This window comes from Petromyzon marinus, chromosome 59, assembly GCF_048934315.1.
Source record: "Petromyzon marinus isolate PM22_M1 ecotype Great Lakes invasive population chromosome 59, UKy_Petmar_22M1.pri1.0, whole genome shotgun sequence".
Lineage (NCBI taxonomy): Eukaryota > Metazoa > Chordata > Hyperoartia > Petromyzontiformes > Petromyzontidae > Petromyzon > Petromyzon marinus.
Window position 1 is genome coordinate 10,704,321 of NC_133725.1, and position 23,724 is coordinate 10,728,044.

The window sequence follows — 23,724 nt, forward strand, 5'->3', positions numbered from 1 at the left end:
GAATTTGGTGTTTAGAGGGTTAGGGATTTAGAGTGTTAGGGGTTTAGTGGTTTGAGAGTTGAGGGTTTAACACCTAGACTTTCACAACTAATATTGGGTTAGTCTCCAACACTAAATGGCACTTTTTGTTGATGTGACAAATTTTCCTAATTGGCTGTGTCAGGTGGTGGCTGGTTTAACGACACATTTATAGTTACACAATCTAACCCCAAAATTTTTTTTATGGGTTTAGAGGGTTAGGGGTTTAGTGGGTTATGTGTTTAGAGGGTTAGCATTTTAGGGGTATAGGTGTTTTAAGGGTTAGGCATCTAGAGGGGTAGTTCTTTAGAGGGTTGGGGTTTAAATGTGTTGGGATTAGATTAGGGATTTAGGGTTTTAGAACGTTAGGGTTTTGAGGGTTAGGGTTTTAGAAGTTGAGGATTTAGAAGGTTGTGAGTTCAGAGGGTTAGGGGTCTAGAGGGTTAGTTCATTACAGGGTTTTGGTTTAGATTGGTTGGTATTTAGAATATTAGGGATGTAGGGTTTTAGAAGCCTAGAGTTTCAAGGTTTAGAGGGTTAGGGATTCAGAGGGTTGAGGGTTTGATTTTTAATGGCTTCGAAGGTTAGGGTTAAAAGACTAAGGGGTTTGGAGAGTGAGGGGTTTTTGGTGGGTTAGGGTTTTAAGGGTAAAGGGTTTGAGAGGGTTAGCGGTTTAGATGGTTATGGGTTTAAATGGTTAGGGATTTAGATAGTTACGGGGTTTAGAGGTTTTAGAGGGTTTTATTTGTTCGAGGTTTAGTGGTTAAGGTCTCTGTGCGAGTCCAACAGGTTTATTTTAGTCTATGGTAAGATAAAAACAGTTCAGTTTAATTTGTATATATTTAAACAATTTGTTTACCTTCCCTGTCGTGTTTTTGTATTGTATTTTTGTTATGTTCTGACCCGCCCGATTGGACGTCTGTGAAAACAGATCGTTATAGCTCATCAGATTCATCCAGTATAAATAAATATTCAGATTAAAATTCTATTGACCTCTGTGCGAATCTATGGATTTCTGTGTGAGTTTTTCGGTCTCTTGAGTGTATGGATCTCTGTGTGAGGCTATTGGTCTCTGTGCATGTCAAAAGGACTCTGTGTGAGTCTATGGGGTTGCTGTGTGAGTCTGAGTGTCTGTAGGAATGCATGGGTCTCTGTTGGAGTCTATGGGTTTCTGGGTATGGTTGTTTGTGCGAGTTTTACATGCACAAATGGAACTTAAAAAGGTCATTGAGGGTTGCAGAATCCAAATTGAATATTAAGTTCCCCGCAGTGCAAGCCAGCTCCCTAGTCGTGTCATCAAACAGCCCCTGTAATTCTTTATAATAAAAGACTTACTCCAAGAAATCCACACTGAGTCACAGTAGGGTCCTGAATTGGGGTTTTATTTTATAATCTTTGGTTTTATTCGGTTAAGTCACGTAGGTAAAAAATAAATTAAAATTAAATAAAAGAATAAATTAAAACACGACGTTTCGAAGGCAACACAAGCTTCCGTCTTCAGGTGGAAACAGTCACAGCAAAAAATCGCTGCACCAAGTGGCGAGGCTCTGGAAACCTCTGGCTTAAATACAGGTTATGGGAGGGGGGGGAGGAGCCATGTAGGGGGACCTTGGTGGGGTGAGGGGCTGACTTAATCCGTCTTTTGTTGTGTAGAGGGTGTGGGGGGAGGGTCACTGTGTATGTGCAATAGAAACGGAAAAATAGAAAAAAATTAAAGATCGGCAAGAATGTGCTGTAAGGTGCGGAGTAGAAAACCGTGGAAATAGAAAAGCTTAAATGCAGGTTAAGGGGGGGCGGGTGGGAGGAGCCATGTAGGGGGACCTTGGTGGGGTGCGGGGCTGAGTTAATCCGTCTTTTGTTGTGTAGAGGGTGCGGGGGATGGGTCACTGTGTATGTGCAATAGAAACGGAAAAAAAATAGAAAAATTAAAGATCGGCAAGAATGTGCTGTCAGGGGGAAGTAGAAAAAAGGGAAATAGAAAGTTCGGAAGGAATATGCTTGGTATACCACTACTTGAAATTGCTGTTAGAAATTAGTTGACGGTTGGTATGATTTAAAATGTCCTTCCAGTGGTTGCTTAATTTGAAACTATCCTCTCGGTTGAAGGTATGCCTGTATTTGTATATCTGAATGGCTTGGTGAACACATCTCTGGTGATAACCTATAGGTTTACAGAGAACCTTGGTATCGGAGAAGACAATCTCATGATCACCCATAGCGTTGTGACAATGATCAGCCACAGCAGAAGAATTCGTTCTGCCGTGTTTCAAATCTCATTTGTGCTCGCGAATTCGGTCAGAGACATGTCGCTTTGTCTCCCCGATATAGCAATCACCACAGGTACAACTCAATTTGTAAACCCCGGGGTACTGTAAGTCAGGAATGACATCCAGGATCAATTTAAAGATCATACTCGGCATTCTGAAGGTCCTCCGTGGTCTGACAATGATCACGTTGCCATGTTTACGCTTCTTACAAATATTTTTGCCCTGTTGAATCGATCACCAAACCCAAGTGACGGTAATGTTACGGTAAAAAAAAATCTCAGTGGGTGACCTCTGGGCAGAGCATGACCTTGCAAACAGACGACCAATCGAGTGAAATAAACATGGGAAACGCACCTCGATGAACAAGCTGACTTCCCTGTGTGTTTGGACAAACTCATTCATCACAGGCAAAACGAACATGTCCCGAATGCCCACGTCCTTCGGAACTGCATCTGGAGGTGTTGGCACACCAATTGCATCACCTAGCAAAAGAGGAAAACAGCAGGAACGACGTGAATACATCATCGCCATGCAGCAGTCTACGCCCGTCAATTTCTCACAGCGGTAGTAAGGTCCTTAGGTGTCTGGGAGCACAAGGCAGGTGCAGGTGGGCGAGTCATAATTTCCATCCCTGACGCCAAAACTTATTTCAGGCTGTGCAAGAGATAATGACATGGGTTAATTGTCACACAAGCCAATTAGAAAGCTGCCATGCTGTTAATGGTTAGTAAACTGAACTCACAGACCATAGGTCGCTAAATGGGTACACCACAGTTAGCTGATCGGCAAGTCACGTGTGATGCAGCAAAGTGTGGCTTTCAGCCGGCTCTTCCAACACATCTGGTCAACGTGGAAAAGTAGAATATGGGACCTTCCTGGTGTGGACTAATCTGTTTCAAAGACAATGCATATATTATCAGAGCATGTTTGCATGTTCACCACAAGTACGTGTGGTTAATGCAGACAGGATTCCTTGAATGAGGATTCTGTTTGGTGTTTTAACATCTTGACACCTGTTGTATTGCCAGAAAGGGTAAAACCTATTGTTATATGGAAAAGTAGACCAAATACTCGTAAAGAGTTCGCTCTCATGAAAGTCTTTTCACCAGCGGTGGTGTGACCAAGCAATTGCAGAGCTGCACTTTTATATAAGTCAGGTCAGAGCCAGATACACATTGGAGGATAAACATCCCACGGTGGCTGGGCAATTGTTGTGCAATAATGTCAGGTCAAACTTACTTAGGATATTTACAGGTGCATTTTATTCATGCCGTATATATTAATGCACACATTGTGTAGTAGTGGTATTATTATTAAACTCACCTTTAATGACGATGACCATAAACATGATTAAGAGTAACTAGTAATGAATGTGCGACTGTACGATGTGGACGTAGCGGAGGGGCCCCCCACGGTGAGCGGTGACGCAACGCGCGCAGTGGCCCGCGTCACGTGGTTGGCACCTCACGTGCACAGAGCGAGGCAGGCAGAGCCAGAGGGGCGGGGGGGCGGCGTTGCCTAGGCGACGTTGGCGTCCTCGCGGTCTACTCCACGGTCAAGCTGCGTGTCACTTGGTGACCCCCCCACCGCCTCTTACTGGACACCTGTGAGTGAGAGCTTGATAGCGCTTCGGATTTCTCCAGGGTCAAAACAGATTTTGATTCCCAGTACAGTGTGCACAGCACCTGTACGACGGGTCCTCGTTTAACGCAGTAGATGCGTTCCTGAAAAGTGCCGCGCTAAGCGAAAACTATTTCCCCCGTAATGAATGTCCAAGCGCAGTCAGAATTGGGTTACAAACAACTTGAGGGGACGCCGCCGCGTTACCGTCTCGTCTCGCTCAACCGCGCAGCTCAAGAAAGTAGTTCGGCGTCGACTGCTCACAAGTCGCCTTATGGCGGTGCGCGTTCCCTAAATGAAGGCAACCGCGTTATAGCGTGAACACGCGGGACAGACCCAGTTGTCGTGTGCGGGTCAACTCCCTTAGATAAACTTGCTGCCGACTTCATGCGTTGTATACGCCCAGTGCTCAGCCAATTGTTGTGAGCGTCGCTCCTCTGTCCTCTGTTGTTAATGGAGGGAGACTGCACCCAACTGCCAAGTATCATCCTTCGCGAGCCTCTTCAAAACGCTCACCTTGACACCGCTGGAAGCAGCCATCGGACTTGACCTCACCCCACAACAGTGCAAGTTTAACCGCTCAACATTAAAACACAACGATGGGTCGCTTGCACCAATCGCACAACATCACAGCGTTGACTCTCAACTGTTACTTGTGTAGAGGGGTCAGATTGTCCAGACATTCGGTTGATACTAATAGGGTTTATTTTTCCAGTATTGTAGATTATTTGAATTACATTTGTTTGGGCGTCAGGGTGGTGCAGTGGTCACGCCCGTGCATGGCATCTTCTGAAGGAGTGCCTGGCATCGCTTTCCTAATTCTGGTCCCTTTCTCTGCATGGGTTTACTCCCATAGCAAAACAACAACAAAAACATACACTGTAACTGGTACTAGCCAAACATCTGGGATTGTTTTTGTTATGCTGCCTTGCCCAAAATGGCATTTGGTGATAAAAAAATTTGGCAGGAATTGATGCACTAATGCAATTTGAACTCTTATATATTTTCATTTCATGACTTGCTTAGCGTTCATATTCTTGGTAAAGTCACGTAAATAGAAAACAAGAAATAAAATTCAAATTAAATAAAAAAATAAATTAAAAATAACAAATAAAAAATAAATTGAAAATAATAAAAGCAAAAAACCCAGGACGTTTCAATCGCAACACAAGTGGTCTTTATTTTATTGTTTTTTGTTTTCTATTTACGTGACTTTACCGAAAGAACCAAGAATATGATTTCCTGCAGTCACGAAAGTTTTAAGTCAAAATTTGCTTCGCGTTCCTTTACTTTGCCCTCCTATCTGTTTGTATTGCTGTTTGTTGTTGTAACTTTCTGACTCGCCCCGACTGGACATCTGTGAAAAAAAGAGCTTCATAGCTCATCAGATTCGTCCAGCCTAATTAAAGATTCTGATTCTAACATTAACTGACCCAGTTTTCGCGCGGATATCATGGCCAGGATGCGGAACAAAGGGACCCCCGGTCACACTCACGTGGAATGCCTAGGGCATTGCACAGCAATTAAATGGACTAGTTTTGTGAGATTTATTTGGTGGCTTAGGGAAGGCCTTTATTCAACAATGTATATCATGGCCGATAAGAATTTTTATAGTTATACACCATAGCCCACGATTTCCTGCACCGTTCATTCACTTGAGGAGACTGCGCATGGTGGAGATGGATTACCCTCGGTATCCTGTCCCAAAGTAATTCCAGTGGTTCAGGTAGTGGAAGAGTTGCTAGAGCTTCTGGTTCTTGCCGAAGCCTTGTGACTTTGGGATGAGAGCGTGGTAGGATGAGTGAAGCGTAGAGCTAAAGCTCCTGGAACATCCTGTACCCAAACAACACCAAACATTCAAAATCTTACAATGCTGCTGTTCCAGCACGAACAACATAACAATGAACAAATTTTAACAAATTCAACGTAATGCAGGTAATTGAGTGGCTCGAGGTTAATTTCAATGTCAGAGCACCGAGCCAATGCCATTGAGGTCCTCCATTCAAAATTCAGTGAGCCATCTATCAACAAACGTTCCTGCGAATTAAGTGCAGGAATGCTGTGGTCTCAACTTGGTCACCAATGGCTGCACAGTAAACATCATGTCAAATGTGTTTTTGTTCACTGAAGCATATCCCAGCTCTGAGGGTTTGAATTCCATTTGACGTGTAATGAATTATCTTCAGCTTGGATTTCTGGTAAAGCACATCAGTGGCAACTTGTCTCTGAAACAGGGGTTCCTTGTTCGACAAACTGTGTTTCTGGAACATTCAAGCATCCTCAAGTGCCGTGGATAAGTAATAGTTTTATCGTTCCACTATTGTTTTGTTGACTGTATCAGCTTTAACAGGATTTGCCCAAAACGCCTTAGCAAGGAAGGATGAGTCTTTGTAAGTTAGCAAATAGAGAGGGTGGAGACCTCAGCATGTAGACATCTCAACCACAACTCTACCTGGTCTCTGTTATTTATTAAATGAGCCAGCCCTTGCCACACTGAGGTTATACGAATGAACCTTGCATGCCACAGACAGGGCAGTGAACGGCAGTTGCTGCTATTGTTTTGGTTGTTTGTAGCTTTTTTTTGTACCCAGCGATGGCAAGCTCGTACTCCGAGTGCCCATAGAAGGAGGCTGGGTCAAAGATGACGGGCCCTTCATTAATCTCTGCAGCATTCCCAGTCCATATATCACTGTGGAGCAGTGCCAGAACCACCTCTACGTCCCGGAAAAAATCCCCCAACCGAAGCTGCACACCACGCAAAAAACAACACTGCTTTATTCATGATAACGTTTTTTTCGAGTTAGATCGCATAAATTTACATGCGTCGTACACCCACCTCCAATTGCAATGAGGCAATTGCCAGAAGTCAGAACGCTTCTGGAAATTGCTTGATGATGCTGGTTGTAATCACCAGCGAAAGGTCGTACTCATTTTAAAATGTTCCGCGTTTCCTCTCTAACACACCAGAGTGCCGAAGCAATAACATAAATGGCACGTTCTGTTCATGTCAGAAACATTACTAATGGGCGATCTAAGCCAAAAAAAACTTTATCATGAATAATATTGGTCGCGAAAGCCTGCGTGTGAAACACCACTTTACCTTTAAAGTCACCTCGAAAACCCACTGCGATCAAATGGGTTTCCCATATGGCTGTGCACATGATGAGCTACACTGCTGCATGTATTAACTCTTTCCTGCTCAGAGATGACCGCAAGTTGCGGGGTGCATCCCGTTCACCGCTGAATCTCGTGTACGTCATCGGAACGTAATAGGAAGTAAATATTAATTAACTTTATTAGTACCGAGGATCCCACAAGGCCGTGCGGGAACGTGTGTAGCACAGTTTGGTACCAGCTATAATAGAGTGCTGTCCTGTTGCTACGGTGCTCTGCGGCGAGTACAATGTCTTTAAAAACAACGGCGCTATGCCTCTCTAAATAAAATTACCGCTGAACCGCTTGCGGGTTCCGAGATTCGGTGGTGAACGAGACCCATCCTGAAATGAGCAGTCGTCTCGGAACAGGAAAGGGTTAAGGGCGAGAGTGAAACAGCTTACGAACCTGAAGCCGAGACCAGAGCTCGCGGGTTTCCCGTTCACCGTAGTCCTTCTCTATCATGTCCAGCTGAAGCTGCAGTTGCTGCCGTGAGAAGAACGTCACCCAGTCCTCCTGCCACTCATTCAGCTGGTGGCATAAATATAGTTTTATTACGGACATTTAGAAACATAAGCAAATAATACCTACTTTATTTGGCCAATCCTTGACCTAAAACAGTGATATTCACTCATTTTCGGAGGGGGGCCACTTTCGCGAATAAGACATTATCAGTGAAAGAGCCATCTCACATTTGAAACCATTGGGGGGTTTGACAGCATGATGGGGTGTTTTCACTTGTGTGTATTGTCGGGGACTGCACGTCAGGGGTCGCAGTAAAAAGGACACCAGGGACTGCCACCGGCCCACGGGCCTTGCAATGAAGAACACGGACTTAAGATGTCACCCAGAAACGTTGAATTTTACGTACAAATGGCTGGGTAATTCTTAAGACATAATTCGACACTCATGTTATGTACCGATTATCATGCTGTAGTCTTTGAACATCTCATTTTAGCCAACAATTGATATCCTCATAAAAAAATTACAACAGCATTGATCCTAACGATAGGTTCTGCGCTTAATTCCCACACCTCCGTTTAGCACGGTTGGCTATGTACGGTGGAAAGGAAGTTCAACATACATTCATACAAGTCTCTCAAACCCGGCTGAGTGTAATTGGTAATTAGCGAAAACATAACTGATTACGTGAACACTGGTTATGCAAGATCGATCTCTGAGGGAACTTCAGTGATATCTGGTGATGTCAGTTGTAACTGTGTGCCCTGTTATCAATGGTACAACTGTGTGCAATGGAAGAAAATATATGCATTTTTTTATCAAATATATTGTTTTATAAATTTGTGTACTTGCACAAGATAAAATGTACGCCAATCTAGTTCTTCTTAAAATGTAACCTTAAACCAATGTTACCATCATCAGTGGTTAATAGAATATTACACAAAGGACTCTCATATTTCTACGATGTAATACTAATTAGACTGACATCTGAACAACAGCTGATTTCACCGCTCCATGATAAAACTAATTTAATCAAGTAAACATTATTGCCGTTCCTATAAAACTTTGGTCACCCAGGCTGTCCTTCAACAAAAGGGTATATTAAATCTATAACATAGTTTTTTCTGGGTTAGATCGCATAAAAATGAATGAGCCGTTAAACCTACCACCACCTAACAGCCAATTAGTAAGGTTGTCACGTAAACGGAACATGCCAATCCGCTACTTGAACAGCAAACCGAAGTGTTGGAGAGAAAATCCACAACATTTACAATCTGAGTATGACGTTTCGCTGGTATTTACAACTATCATCATTAGGTGGACCGCCAAAATCATAGAGAAATCCTCCTGTTTCATTCCTTGGAGGGATAGATGTGATGACGTCACTTGTGAGCCCTTCACGAATTGGAATGTTCTGTTTATGTGACAAACCTTACGAATTGGCTGTCGGTGGCGGGTTTAACGACAAATTTATATTTCAACGATCTAACCCAAAAAAAACCGATATTATGGATGATATTGGCCGCGAAAGCCTACGTGTTAAACGGGTATATTCAAATTTAAATGGGCTACAACCAGTTTCATGACTTTAAAGCGGAGATCACATGTGGGATGTAACCACAGCATATAGCCGTATGAAACCCACATACTCTACATCCTCCTGCGCAGGGTCTATACCTGTTGGGAGAAATTCAAGACTGAAATTTTTATCAAAATCTGTAAAACACATGAGAACCTTAATTTAGCAGTCTCAAACTGACTGGGACCCCTGTCGTGACGGAGCAGCTGAACATTGCACAAAATCATCAACGCACATACAGATATATACCAAGGGTGACCAACTTTCCTGACCCTACCAGCAGCATACCATAATCTTCAGATGGCCGCGGGAGCCACAAGAGATAAAGATTAGCCATACAGAAGTTGACTCGTGTCGACTGGCTGTGGAATTTTGACTTTAGAAATCTCAGTGCCCTGGGAGTACTCATGGCCTGCCTCCGATACCAGATTGTTCTCACTTCATATAAAGTTAAATTGAAGAGTTACAAATTAGCAGCGCCTCTGCAGAGCCACACTTGAACTGCCCAGGAGCCACATGCAGATGCCGAGCAATGGTCTGGCCAACCATGGTATTTTCTGTACATTATAGACTTGTAAATCTAGCGTATATAAATAATTAGCTGAAAACATTTATTTTAGCATTTACTCTATTGCCCTTTAATGAATGAATAGCAAAACTACATGAACTCTCTCCTAAAGCCTTCTTTTGGCTAGCAGACCTTGACATTTATCTCCTGAACATATTGCGATTATATTCTTGGTTCTTTCGGCAAAGTCACGTAGAAGGGAAATAATACAAATAAAACATAATATAATAAAATTCTCACGACATTTCGGCCACAACGCAAACAGCCGTCCTCAGGTGAAGAAACAGAGCTGTCGGAAAGACAGCGTCTTAATGAACACTACCCAGCGTTCATTAAGACGCTGTCTTTCCGACAGCTCTGTTTCTTCATCTGAGGACGTCTGCTTGCGTTGTGGTCGAAACTTCGTGAAAATTTTATTATATAATGTTTTATTTGTATTATTTTATTATTTCCCTTCCACGTGACTTTACCGAAAGAAACAAAAATATGAATCCCTGCAGTCACGAAAGCTTTAAATTGAAAAATATTGCGATTAGCAAAAATATAAAGGGACGCAATGTTGAATGCTCTAAGTCTCCTTTGCAGAAGAGTTTGCCCTGATGGACTTAAATACAGATACTTTTAATAGCCATAATTCATATATTACCCAACATAATTCATATTCTGAAAAGTACATTGCACACACATGAACAATACAGTTCCCTTCATCACAAAGATGGCTAAAACAAAGAGATGAATGTGATTAGGTGTGGAAAAGCATGACCGCTGGCTGGCTAGTTGTGTTCATGTATGAAATAATGACAGCATGTGTCTATCTCATTCACTAGCTCAATCGCTTGATTTTTACGATTAATAAACAGCTGTATGAAATGTGTGTTTGTTTACACACAAATCGCCTGTTTACACATATTCATTAGATCCGATTAGCATGCCTACTCTCAGTGCGAAGGAATGTCAACATAATACATAGTTGACATGATGCTAGGGTTGGATCGGTGGGCCTAGTTTTCCACATGTTTTACATTTTCATGATTCAATACCGATAGTTTCTCTTCCTTGTGAAGCCTCTCTCCAATCTTCCTGTTGTGAAGGTGCATTTCAGCCAGATGCTGCCCCAACAAGCCTGAGCCCCTGTCAGAGTGTACAACACAATAGACCTGTCAAAGAAAACATTAACTTTATCATGTCAACAAACCCCAAGTAATAATTCATATGCAAACTAAACTACATCATATTTGTCCAGGTGGTCTGTGGCCAAGAACCTCGCTTGAAAATACGAATATATCAGTTCACATTCTGGTTTAGGTGACTCAAAACAATATTCTTCTGGGGTTTATACAATGAGTGTTACTTCCTGGGAAGTCAATCCTATGTAGACTATAAATGAAACCATTTTTTATATTACCAGAGCTATTTTTCAGAACCGACCTGGCCACAAATGATAGCCTAACGAAGTGGCTTATCACATGGAAATGTATAGCAGCCAAATGCTCAAAATACTCATGTTTCTAAATGTGCAGGGAAAAACTGGAGAAACCGGAGAAAAATCTGCACGACCACGGGGAGAACATGCAAACTTAAAATATACAGCAGGCGTCAAGGTCGGGATCGAACCTACGAAGTCCAATATACCAGGCGAGGCAGTTAACATCTCCTAGCCACCATGGCGCCCCATTCTCTGACTTATCCACCCACCCACTCGTAAAGCCACCCACTCACTCACCCTGCCACGTACTGAATCTCTAAACCAACAACTCAACCACCCACTCACTCACCCTGCCACGTACTTAATCTCTAAACCAACAACTCAACCACCCACCCACTCATCCAACCTCTCACTTACTAAACCAGCCACTCACCAACCCACCGACCCACTCATCCACCTATTCACTTAAAATAGTTCAACTACAATTGAATTATTTTAAATTCACCAGGCAAGGCCCACTGAGCTATATAGATCCTTGTCGGAAACGACGTGGCAAACAAATGATAGCTCAAAGAAGTGGCTTATCATGTGGACATTTATAGCAGCCAAAGCCTCTAAATGTATATTTCTAAATATGCATGAAAAACTCGGAGGTCCCAGAGAAAAATCCATGCAACCACAGGGAGAACATGCAAACTCCAAATATACAGGCGTCACGATCGAGATCGAACCCACGATGTCTTATACAAATGGCGAGGGAGTTAACATTCCGCTACCCTGGCGCTCCACTCTGACTCAGCCTCCCACCCACCCACTCAAACACCCAGCCAAGCACTCATGAACCCAATCACCGTGGCACCCACTCAATCGCGAAACCCACTCACTCATCAACACACCCAGCCACTCACTTAACCACTTACCTACGAACCCACCTGCATACCCCCCACTCACTAACTCAACGACCCACTCACTCAACACTCCACTAACCCACCCAATCACCTATTCATGCCCCAAATCACACACTGACCCATTCACCCACTTAATCTATAACTCATGCACTCATCCACCCACCTGCTCACCAGCCACTTATCTACTCACCCACCCACTCATCCTGCCACCTACTCAACCTCTAACCCACCCACGCACCGAACTACCCACCTACCCAATCACCCATCCAATAAACTACAACTAAACTATTTTGTATTTTACCAGGTAAGCCCCACAGAGCTATATAAAACATTTTAGAAGTGATCTGGTTACAACTGATACGTGAACGAAGTGGCTTATCAAGCTGACATTTCTTCTAAACAAATCTTGACTCTAAATGGGGAGGGATGAATCTGGAGGACCCGGAGAAAGATCTACGAAGACACAGGCAAAACATTAAAACTCATAATATACAGGCAGCAGGGTCAGAATCGAATACACGATTTCCTGTATACTTAGTGAGGTAGTTAATATCTCACCATAGTGGCACCCCGCTCTCTGACCCACTCACCCAATTACACACTAACTCACCCACTCAACCTCCCACATTAACTTACCCACCCACCAGTCACTCCCCCATTCACCCAACCACCCCCTCACTCACCCAACCACGCACCAACTCACCTACCCACTAACTCACCCACCCATCTTCTCCCGCACTCAGCCAGCCACCCGCTCAATCACGTGCCGACTAACTTACTCACACACTCACCGACCAATACACCCATTCACCCATTCACTTACCCACCCACAATCTCACTAGCCAAGCCAACCACCCAGCCCCTCACTCACCCACTTATTCAATCACTCACTACCCCACACACTCACCCAACCACTTGCTCACTTACCCATACGCTAACCCAACCACTCACTCACCGACTCACCCACCCACTAACTCATCAAAATTAATTCTCAACCACTCACCCAACCACCCACGCAATCTCATACCGACTAACTCACTCACCTACCCATTTATGCACTCACGCACCCACTTACTCACTCACGCACCCACCAACCAACCCACCTACCCATCTCTTCACTCACTCACCCACCCACACAGTCAATCACTCACCTACATACCTACCCACTAATACTCACCCACTCATCCAACAACGAACTCACCAACCCACCCGCCGACTCACTCAGGTACTAACCCACTCAACTTATAACCCACACACTAACCACCTAACCACCTACCCACACACTCACTCACTCACTCACCCACACACTCACTCATCCACCCACCCAAACATCCACTCACCCACCCACTAATTCACCCACCCACTCACTCCCTCATCCATCCACTCACCTACTCGCCCATCCACTCACTTACTCAATGAGCCACTCACCTTCTCACCCAGTACTTACACATCAACTGACTCTGCCACCCACTCAATTCCTAACCCACCCACTCACCCAACCAGCTGCCCACTCCCTCAGCCACTCACCTACTTACCCACCCCACTTACACATCCACTTACCCTGCAATCCACTCAATTTCTAATCCCCCACTCACCCAACCACCCGCCCACTCATCTACTCACCCATTACCACGGAATTATTCACCCACCCATCAGTCAACCACCCAATAATTCAACCACTCACAAACTAAATCGCCTATTAATTAAACCACCCACTACCTCAACCACCCACTAACTTAACCACCGAGCCACTCACCCACTCAGCAAGCCACCCACCTATATCTCTAACCCAATATTTCACTCACCCACCGCCCACTCACCTACACACTAAATTATGTTTATTTTACCAGGTTAGGCCCAATGAGCTACGTAGCTCGTTTTCAAAACAACCTTCACCACAAATAAACCGACCATTAAAATTATAGACTGATCATTTCTTTGTCAGTGGGCAAACGTACAAAATCAGCAGAGGATCAAATACTTTTTTCCCTCACTGTACATTGCGGGGGTCACAAAAATATCTCCAAAATCCTGAATAAACACAAAATCCAGGTCCAATTCAACACAGTACAAAAAAATCCGTGATCTGGTTCCATCTGTAAAGGATGTGGTTCCAGACATACAGTACCCGGGCGTTTACAAACTAAAGTGCGTCTGTGGTAGCAGCTACATTGGAGAAACCACACGACATATATCAGACCCCATCCGCGAACATAAAGCAGACTTGAAACACGGTAGGACGAACTCCTCTGCCGTGGCAGATCACTGTTATAATTCAGTGGGCTCACATGACATTGACTTCTCCAAGACAGAGGTTCTTTGCAAGCCAACCGGCTACCATGAGAGATTCGTTCATGAGGCCATCCACATATACAAGCACAGATACAATTTCAACCGAGAAGATGGATTCTGGCTTAGTAACCATTGGAAAGATGTTTTAAACCATTTCGGTTCTTAATTGATTGTATTTTATGGTGATTTTCAGACCGCAGCCCTTTCGCTGGCACTGCCTCTTAATACTTCTCACACCACGGTCAATGGTATGGTTTACAACATGTAGTATAATAATTAATAGTATAACATTGTAATGTTTAACATAACTCATAAGGCAATATATAGCATCGTAATTGCATAATGAATATACATCAGTGTGGTATATAGTTGGGTTCATAGAATAAGACATAGTGTAATATCACAAGTCTAATAGTTTATAATCTAAAGTATAGGGTAGTGTAAAGTAACGCATTGTATAATTCAAAAGTGGAATTTGTCTATGATATGATGTTATACAATGTAGTTTAGATTGGAAGGTATAATATTGTATTATATAGTAGTCCAGTTTACAGCATAGTCATAAGGCAACTCAGGACACAACAGCGCACCTTGGCTGTTGCACTTGCCCCTTTTCTTGTTTCCTCTCTGCCTGTGTTCCCAGCCCCCTCCCTCCTCCTCTCCGGAGGTGATGCAGGTAACATGCAAATTCATATTTTAACTCCGCCCACACAGCTTAATAGACGCGGTCCTTGCATGTCAGCGTTCATTCAAGCTCTGTCTTCCGGACAGACCTGTCTCTTCACTTGAAGAAGGCCACTTGTGTTGTGGCCAAAACGTCGTGAGAATTTTATTGTCTTATTTAATTTTATTATTTTATTCCCATTCTACGTGACTTTACCGAAAGAACCAAGAAGATGAATCCTTGCAGTCATGAAAGCTTTAAACTGAAATTTACTTTTTATTTCACCAGGCAAGGCCCATTAAGCTATATAGATCCTTTTCAGAATAGACCTGGCTACAAATGATAGATATACGAGTGGCTTATCACAGATACATTTATTGCAGCCAAATCCTCTAAACACATGTTGCTTCTAAATGCAGAGGGAAAACCCTGAGTATCTAGAACAAAATCCAGGCGACCACGGGTGAGAACTTGCAAACTCCAAATATACAGGCGACAGGGTCGGGATCGAATCTACCACCTCCTGTATACTAGGCAAAATAGTGAACATCTCACCACCTTGGCGCCTCACTCTCTGACTCAGCCATCCACTCACTTACACGCTAACTTACCCACTCAACTTCCCATGTTAAATTACCCACCCAGCCGTCACTCACCTATTCACTCACTCACCCAACCCGTCACTCACCCCTCCACTAACCCACCCACTCACTCATTAACTTGCCCACCTATCTTCTCAACCACTCACCCAGCATCCCACTCAATCTCATACCAAACTAATCTACACACACCCACACACCCACTCACTGACCCACTCACTTATGCACTCGCCCAACCACCCACTTACTCCCTCATGCACTCACCAACCCACCCACCCATCTCCTCACTCACACACCCACCCCATCAATCACCCACCCACTAACTAACACCCACACACTCACCTACTCACCCACTCACCGACCCAGCACTCACTCACCGAGCCACTCAATTGCTAACCCACCCACTCACCCACCCACCTGCCCACTCACTCACCCACCCACCTGCCCACTCACTCACCCAGTCACTAACGCACTCACTCAATGTATAACCCACCCACTACCCACCTAACCTCCTTCCCACACACTCATTCACCCAACCACATACCCACCCACACTCACCCATACACTCACCTACTCGCCCAGCTGCTCAATAATTTACCGAGCCACTCACCTAATTACCCAGCCACTCACCTACTCACTCACCCACTTACACATCCACTCACCCTGCCACCCACTCCATTTCTAACCCACACACTCACCCAACCACCTCCCACTCCCTCAGCCACTCACCGACTCACCAAATCACCCACTACCCAAATAACTAATCATCCACCCATCACTCAACCAAACAATAATAAAGCCACCCAATAATTAAACCACCCATTAACTCAACCACCCACTAACTCAACCAGGTTTATTTTACCAGGTCAGGCCCACTGAGCTATAAATATCGTTTTCAGAAGCACCATCGCCAAAAATTATAGCTCAAAAAAGTGGCTTATCATGTATACATTTATAGCAACCAACTCCTCTAAATACATGTTTCTAAATGTGGAGGGAAATCTACAGGCATTAGGGTCAGGATCGAACCCACAACCTTCTGTATACGAGGCGAGGTAGTTAACATATCGCCACTGTGGCCCCCCACTATATGACTCTCCCACCCACTAACCCACACAGTCACCCACTCACTTAAATACCCACCGTCACATGCATCCAGGCACTGACTCACCCAGCCACTCAGTACCCATAAACCCACCCAGGCACTCACCCATGCACTTGCCCACTCACCCACCCACCCAATTATCCACAAACTAAACTAAATGTTAAATATTTTTTTTTATTTTACCAGGTCAGGCCCACAGCAAAATAGATATTTTTCAGAAGCCACGTGACCACAAATAGCAGTTCAATGAAGTGGCTTTTCACGTAGAAGCTAAATTCTATAAATGCATGTGTCTAAATGCAGCAGGACAACCCGGAGAACTCTGATTAAATGTCACGCGACCACAGGAACATCATGCACACTCCAAATTTCCAGGCGTCAGGGTCGGGATTGAACTCACAACCTCCTGCATAAAATACGAGGAAGTTAACATCTCGCCACAATGGCACTCCACTATCTGACGTAGCCACCCACTCACCCACCCACTCACAACAAACCCACTCAACCCTGACAACTACTCAATCTCTAACCCACCAACCCAAGCACACAACAACCCACCTACCCATTCACCAACCCAGCCAATAAACTAAACTAATTTTATTTTACCAGGTAAGGGTCACAGAGCTATATACTGTACATCACTTTCAGTAGTGACCTGGTTACAAATGATAGGCCAACGAAGTGGCTTATCACGTAGACATTTATTGCAGCCAAATCCTATAAATGCATGTTGATTTTATATGCAGAGGGAAAACCCGGAGGACATGGAGAAAAATCCATGCGACCAAGGGGAGAACGTGCAAACTCCAAATATACAGGCAGAAGGGTCGAGATCGAAACCACAACCTCCTGTTTTCCAGGTGAAGTGGCTCGCATCTCACCACAATGGCGCTCCATTCTCCGACTCTCCCATCCATGAACCCACACACCCACCCACTCAAATACCCACCCATTAACTCAACAACCCATGAACTCAACCACCCACTAACTCAACCAGCCACTTACTCAACCAGCTACTTACTCAACCACCCACAAACTCAACCACCGAGCCACTCACACACTCACCAAGCCACTCTCTCAATCTATAACTCACACTCATGCATCCAGCTACTCACCCATCCACTCATCCACCCACCCACACACCAACCCGCTCACCCACGCACCCAGCCAATCATAAAAAAACACTGAACTAAAACGATTTTTTTTTCCAGGTAAGGCCCACAGCTATATAAATCTTTATCAGAAGCAATCTGCCCACAAATAACAGCTCAATGAAGTGGCTTTTCACGTAGAACGTTATAGCAGCCACATTCTATAAATGCATGTTTCTAAATACGGAGGGACAACCCGGAGAACCCGGAGAAAATTCCACCCGACCATGGGGAGAAGATGCAAACTCCAAATGTATACAGGCTTTAGGGTTGGGGGGAACCTACGAACTCCAATATACCAGGCGAGGGAGTTAACATCTCGCCACTGTGGCGCCTCATTATCTGACTCACCCACCAACTCAACTACTAAAGCCACCCACACACTCACTCACCCACTCACAAACCCACTCATTCACTAACCCACTGACTCATCAACACACCAAGCCACTCACTCAAGAACTTACCTATGCACCCACCTACACACCCACTCACTCTAAATATACAGACGTCAGGGTCGGGATCGAACCCATGACCTCGTTTATAAAAGACGAGGCAGTTAACATCTCGCCACCATGGCACTCCACACTCCGACTCAGCCACCTACTCACCCACCCACTCACAAACCCACCCACTGGATCTCAAACACACTCACTCACCAATTTACCCACCCACTCACCCTGACACCCACTCAATCTCCAACTGACCCACCCACGCACTCAAAATCCCACCTACCCACTCAACCATCCAATAAACTGAAACTAAACATTTTTTTTTTTACCAGGTAAGGCACACAGAGGTATAGCAAGTGACCTGGTTACAAATAATAGGTCGACGAAGTGGCTTATCACGTAAACATTTATTGCATTCAAATCCTTTAAACGCATGTTGATTTGAAATGCGGAGGGAAAACCCGGCTATTTTAATGCACACAATGGACCAGAAGGACAAGCGCAAAGGGTTCACATAATGCGCATGCATAATGTACGTTGACTCATTAATCTCTCCCCCCCTCCCCACTTTGCATCAAGAGCGCCAAAGTGTGGTCACCACATCTATGCCTCTTTATAAGGAACAAAACAGACTAACTTCTCCACAAATCTGGCTGTCGCCTGATGAAGCTAGTTGTAATTACTGGCGAAAAGTTGTACTCAGATTGTAAATGTTGTGGCTTGACTCTCCAACACACCGGTGTGCTGTACTAGTGATAAATTGGCATGTTCTGATTACGTGACAACCCTTACTAGTTGGCTGTGTCGGGTGGTGGTGGGTTTTAACGACACATTTATATATTTATGCGATCTAACCCAAAAAACCCTCAATTATGGATAATATTGGTCGCGAAAGCCTACGTGTAAAACAAATCCCAAGGAATAAAAAAAATCGATGCGACCACGGAAGAAGATGAAAACTCCAAATATACAGGCTTCAGGGTCGGGATCGAATTGATTACATCCTGTATTCTGGGCGAGGGAGTTAACATCTCGCCACTGCGGTGCCTCATTATCTGACTCACCCACCCGCTCAACTACTAAAGCCACCCACACCCTCACTCACCCACTCAAAAACCCACTCACCCTGCCACCCACCCGCTCATACAAATCGGGCATCAATACCGTTGCTTTGTATGATCTGTGAAACGCAGAATATTGCAGATAAAATCGGACATTTCGAGCTTGCTGCAGGATCGATTGAGTGGAATCAATACAATTAGTCTTGATTCACGATCAACAAAGACCATATATAGGAAAATCTCTGATCGGTGATTTGGATTGCATCATATTGCAGCGCCCCTTTGATGATGTTATAAAGCACTTGCCCCAACAGTCTGTTAAAGGCTACACGGGGGATCTTTGTGTGCGAGTAGCTCACAGATGCTTGAGAGATCTGGGCACTGTCCGATCATCAGTGAGCTCCTCCGGCAGGCGAGGCTGAGTTGGCTGTTGTCTGTGCATTAAGAGGTGTTAAATATCCCACGCAGAGGAGTCTGCTTATAGGACAGATAAAAGGTTCATCTTCTTTGGTTCTTTCGGTAAAGTCACGTAGAATTAGAATAAAATAATAAATTGATAAAATAAAATAACACAATAATATTTTCCCGACGTTTCGGCCACAACACAAGCGGCCTTCATCAGGTGAAGGGACGAGACTGTCTGGTAGGACAACACTCCAGCGCTGTCCTACCAGACAGTCTCGTCCCTTCACCCGATGAAGGCCGCTTGTGTTGTGGCCGAAACGTCGTGAGAATATTATTGTGTTATTTTATTTTATCAATTTATTATTTTATTCTAATTCTACGTGACTTTACCGAAAGAACCAAAGAAGATGAATCATTGCAGTCACGAAAGCTTTAAATCGAAAGATAAAAGGTTCTTCACGTACCGTGTCCCGTGTCACCTAAACGTTAAATGGGGCCCCGGTAAATTCAGTGTCCACCGCTGAATCATCTTTCACCATCACCACTCGTCCATGAAGGCCAATGCGACGAGGCCATAGATAGACGGCGCGTTATAACGGAGAAGGGGGGGACCAGGAGAAACGTCGTACTACGTGACATCACAACACCCTGCACACAACCGTAGTGGCAGATTAGGGTGCGCATCATTCACGAATATGTGGTTTAAGTGGTTGAGAGTAGATTTTGGTGTAAACTGATCACGATGCTTTGCGTGGCCTGCATTTAAAATGTAATGTGTGGGTGCGTGAGCAGATATGAGTGGGTGAGTGCGTCAGTAAGCCGGTAGGTGAGTATGTGGGTGGATGGAGGGGGATGGGCGGGAACGCCATGGGCTGGAGTGGAGGCGGACTGATGCGTTACGGGAGGATATGGAGCTGAGTGGGCTTTGCCGACGACTGGTACCAGCGGTGTCGGGATCGGCCTCTGCGGGGGAGGCTCGTGAAGGACGCTTCTACTGGGCAGTTGGAGACAGTCGCCCTCCACCAACAACGGAGGAGTGACGCTCACAACAACGAGCGGAACACCGGATGATAAATATGCAGCAATTTGGCACAGTACGGGGTACAGGTGGTGCATCTGCCAGTCATCTCAGTCAGCCAACCCATGGCACCTGGGTCTGTTCCAGGACCTCCGGTCAGCGAGCCTTCGACACTTCACGTGGCTTCAAAGTGCACCTGGCCTGGCACAGGCGCCGTGGTGACGTCACTGTCACATATTGGCGAATGGCGACGGTCGATAACGCGGCGGTGGTTGTGAGAAATGCCATTTTAGGGGGGGGGGGGGGGGGCGCCAAACCTGACCAGCTGTAAACCTCACGTCGCCTCGCAGCCACACAGTGGCAACAGGGAGTTCTGGATGGGTGCAAGGGGCTGGTAATCCCCCTCCACCTTCAACTAAATAACCACACACGCGAGCCCTTGGGGCTCTCTGTGAGTCGATGGATCTGTGTGTGGTGAGTCTATGGGTCTCTGTGAGAGTCCGTGGGTCTCTGTGTGGTGAGTTTATGTGTGTCTGTTTTATGAGTCTATAGGGCTCTGTGCGAGTCTGTTTGATTCGGTGGTTCTCTGTGTGATGAGTCTATGCGTTTTTGTATGACTCTATGGGTCTCTATGTGGTGATTCTATGGGTCTGTTTGGTGAGTCTATGGGTCTCTCTCTGAGTCTATGGGTCTCTGTGGGGTGAGTCTATGCGTCTTTGTGGGGTGAGTCTATGCGTCTCTGTCTGATGTGTCTATGGGTCTCTGTGGTGAGTCTATGGGTCTCTGTGGTGAGTCTATGGGTCTCTGTGGTGAGTCTATGGGTCTCTGTGGTGAGTCTATGGGTCTCTGTGTGAGTATGGGTACGATTGAGTCTATGGGTATCTGTCTGGTGAGTCTATGTCTCTGTTTGGTGAGTCTATGTCTCTGTTTGGTGAGTCTATAGGGCTCTGTGCGAGTCTGTGGATCTGTTTGAGTCTGTGGTTCTCTGTCTGATGAGTCTATGGGTCTCTGTGGTGAGTCTATGGTTCTCTGTGCAAGTCTGAGGGTATGTGCGTGGTGAGTGTATAGGTCTATGTGTGATGACTCTATGGGTCTCTATGTGATGGATATCTGTGGTGCACATATCCTGGCACAAGCGCCGTGGCGTCATCACCACCACTAAGTGGAGAATGCTCCTACCCCTGCTCCTGCTTGTTTTTGTGCTCGGGAAGGAGAGAGAAAACTAGACTAAGGTCCACTGAGCTAAACATCTCTTCTTCAGAAGCGATTTGGCACCAATGATAGCTCAACGAAGTGGCTCATCATCACAGTCACGAAAGTTTTAAGTAAAAACTTTAAACGAATGTTTCTAAATGTGGAGGGAAAAACCGGAGGACCCGGAGAAAAAGTCCACACGACCACGGGGAGAGACAGAGACATGCAAACTCCAAATATACAGCAGGCATCAGGGTCGGGGTCGAACCCACAACCTCCTGTACACCAGGCGAGGTAGTTAGGGGGGAAAGCAGAGACAGCGAGAGAGAGGAGAATTAGTCAAACTCACACTCAGTATTACTAACTAACCATGATACACTCGCCATGATACTCACCATCATACTCACGCATTCACCATCATACTCACACACAAGCCCACACACATCAACTGTCGCCATTCACCACTACGTGGCGGTGATGTCCCCACAATAACTCAGGTGCCAAGGTTTGACGGCTGTGCCAGGCTAAGTGCAGGAGGAGGCCACGGGCCAGACTCAGGTGCCATGGGTTGACTGCTCTGCCTGGCTAGGTACAAGAGGAGGGCTAGACCCTGGTGCTATGGGTTAACTCGTGTGCCACCACCTGCACAACCACCACAATAACAACCACACAACAATAACCACGACCAACAACTGTAACCACAGTTTAACACGTAGGCTTTCGCGACCAATATTATTCATAATAACGGTTTTTGGGTTAGATCGCGTTTATTTATAAATGTGTCGTAACCCTCCACCACCCGACATGGCCAATCAGCAAAAAAAGTGTCACGTTGACAAAAGACAAATAATTCACTACTTTAGCCCACCGGTGTGTTGAAGAGTGAATCCACATTTACAGTTTGAGTACTGGGCTAAAGTAGTGAATTATTTGTCTTTTGTCAACGTGACACTTTTTTTGCTGATTGGCCGTGTCGGGTGGTGGAGGGTTACGACACATTTATAAATAAACGCGATCTAACCCAAAAACCGTTATTATGAACTGTAACCACAACTATAATTTAACCACAACTATAATTCCCATCAGCCACACGGCCCTCTGGGAGTGCCTCTCAACAGCAGCAGCAGCAGGGCCGAGCTCTGCTTGAAGCAAACTCAGCAGAACGTGACGGCTGTGGGCCAGGCGCCTCCTCTGTCTCCCCCCGCCGCCGCCGCCACTGCTGATGTGGACACACCGCGCGAGGTTCTCACCTTCAGGCTGAGTCGACGTAGAGGAGGCCCAGCGAGCCGCCGCTTCAGAAGCTTTTGCGAGCCACTGACGGTGGCCGTGAGCTGGAATCCAAATCAGCCGCTCGCCACCCACAATCCACAGCGCGCGCCGCCTCCACTCGGCCCCGGCCTAAGCGGAAGTAGCAGCGGGGGAGGGGGGCGGGGCATGGGGGGTGAGGGGGCGGGTGACGAGGGGAGGGGGTTGGGGCATGGGGGGTGAGGGGGCGGGTCGCGAGGGGGGGCATGGGGGGTTGTGAGGGGGCATGGGGGGTTGCGAATGTGGAGGGGCGGGGGGGGAAGGGGGGTCACGAGGAGGGGCGGGGGGGGCAGGGGGGGTAGCGAGGGGGAGGGAAATATCGGGCCATGGGGCGTGGTCGCGCATGGGGAGCAGGGGGGGAGGAGCTCAGGTGTGAGGGGGAGGAGCTCATGGCTCTGACGTCACGGGGGCGTGGTTACTTTGTACCGCCCCCGCGTCTCGTGCCACGTGCTTCCCATTGGCAGTTTGGCCGTTAGAGAG

At 45.8% G+C, this 23,724-nt stretch overlaps 1 long non-coding RNA gene across 2 annotated transcripts; it reads right to left on the bottom strand.

Moving 5' to 3' along the window:
- Positions 1 to 4,592: 4,592 nt before the first annotated feature.
- On the bottom strand, positions 4,593 to 23,357 carry LOC142905845 (uncharacterized). 2 transcript variants are annotated; one of them, XR_012929841.1, is made up of 4 exons: positions 23,190 to 23,354; positions 10,708 to 10,798; positions 7,467 to 7,589; positions 4,593 to 5,738 (listed from the first exon to the last, which is right to left on the bottom strand). It is a non-coding gene; the product is annotated as an uncharacterized LOC142905845 (long non-coding RNA). The 2 variants fall into 2 exon arrangements; XR_012929842.1 differs by lacking the exon at positions 4,593 to 5,738 and adding an exon at positions 6,219 to 6,650 and having other exon boundaries at positions 23,190 to 23,357.
- Between the last annotated feature and the right edge of the window lie 367 nt (positions 23,358 to 23,724).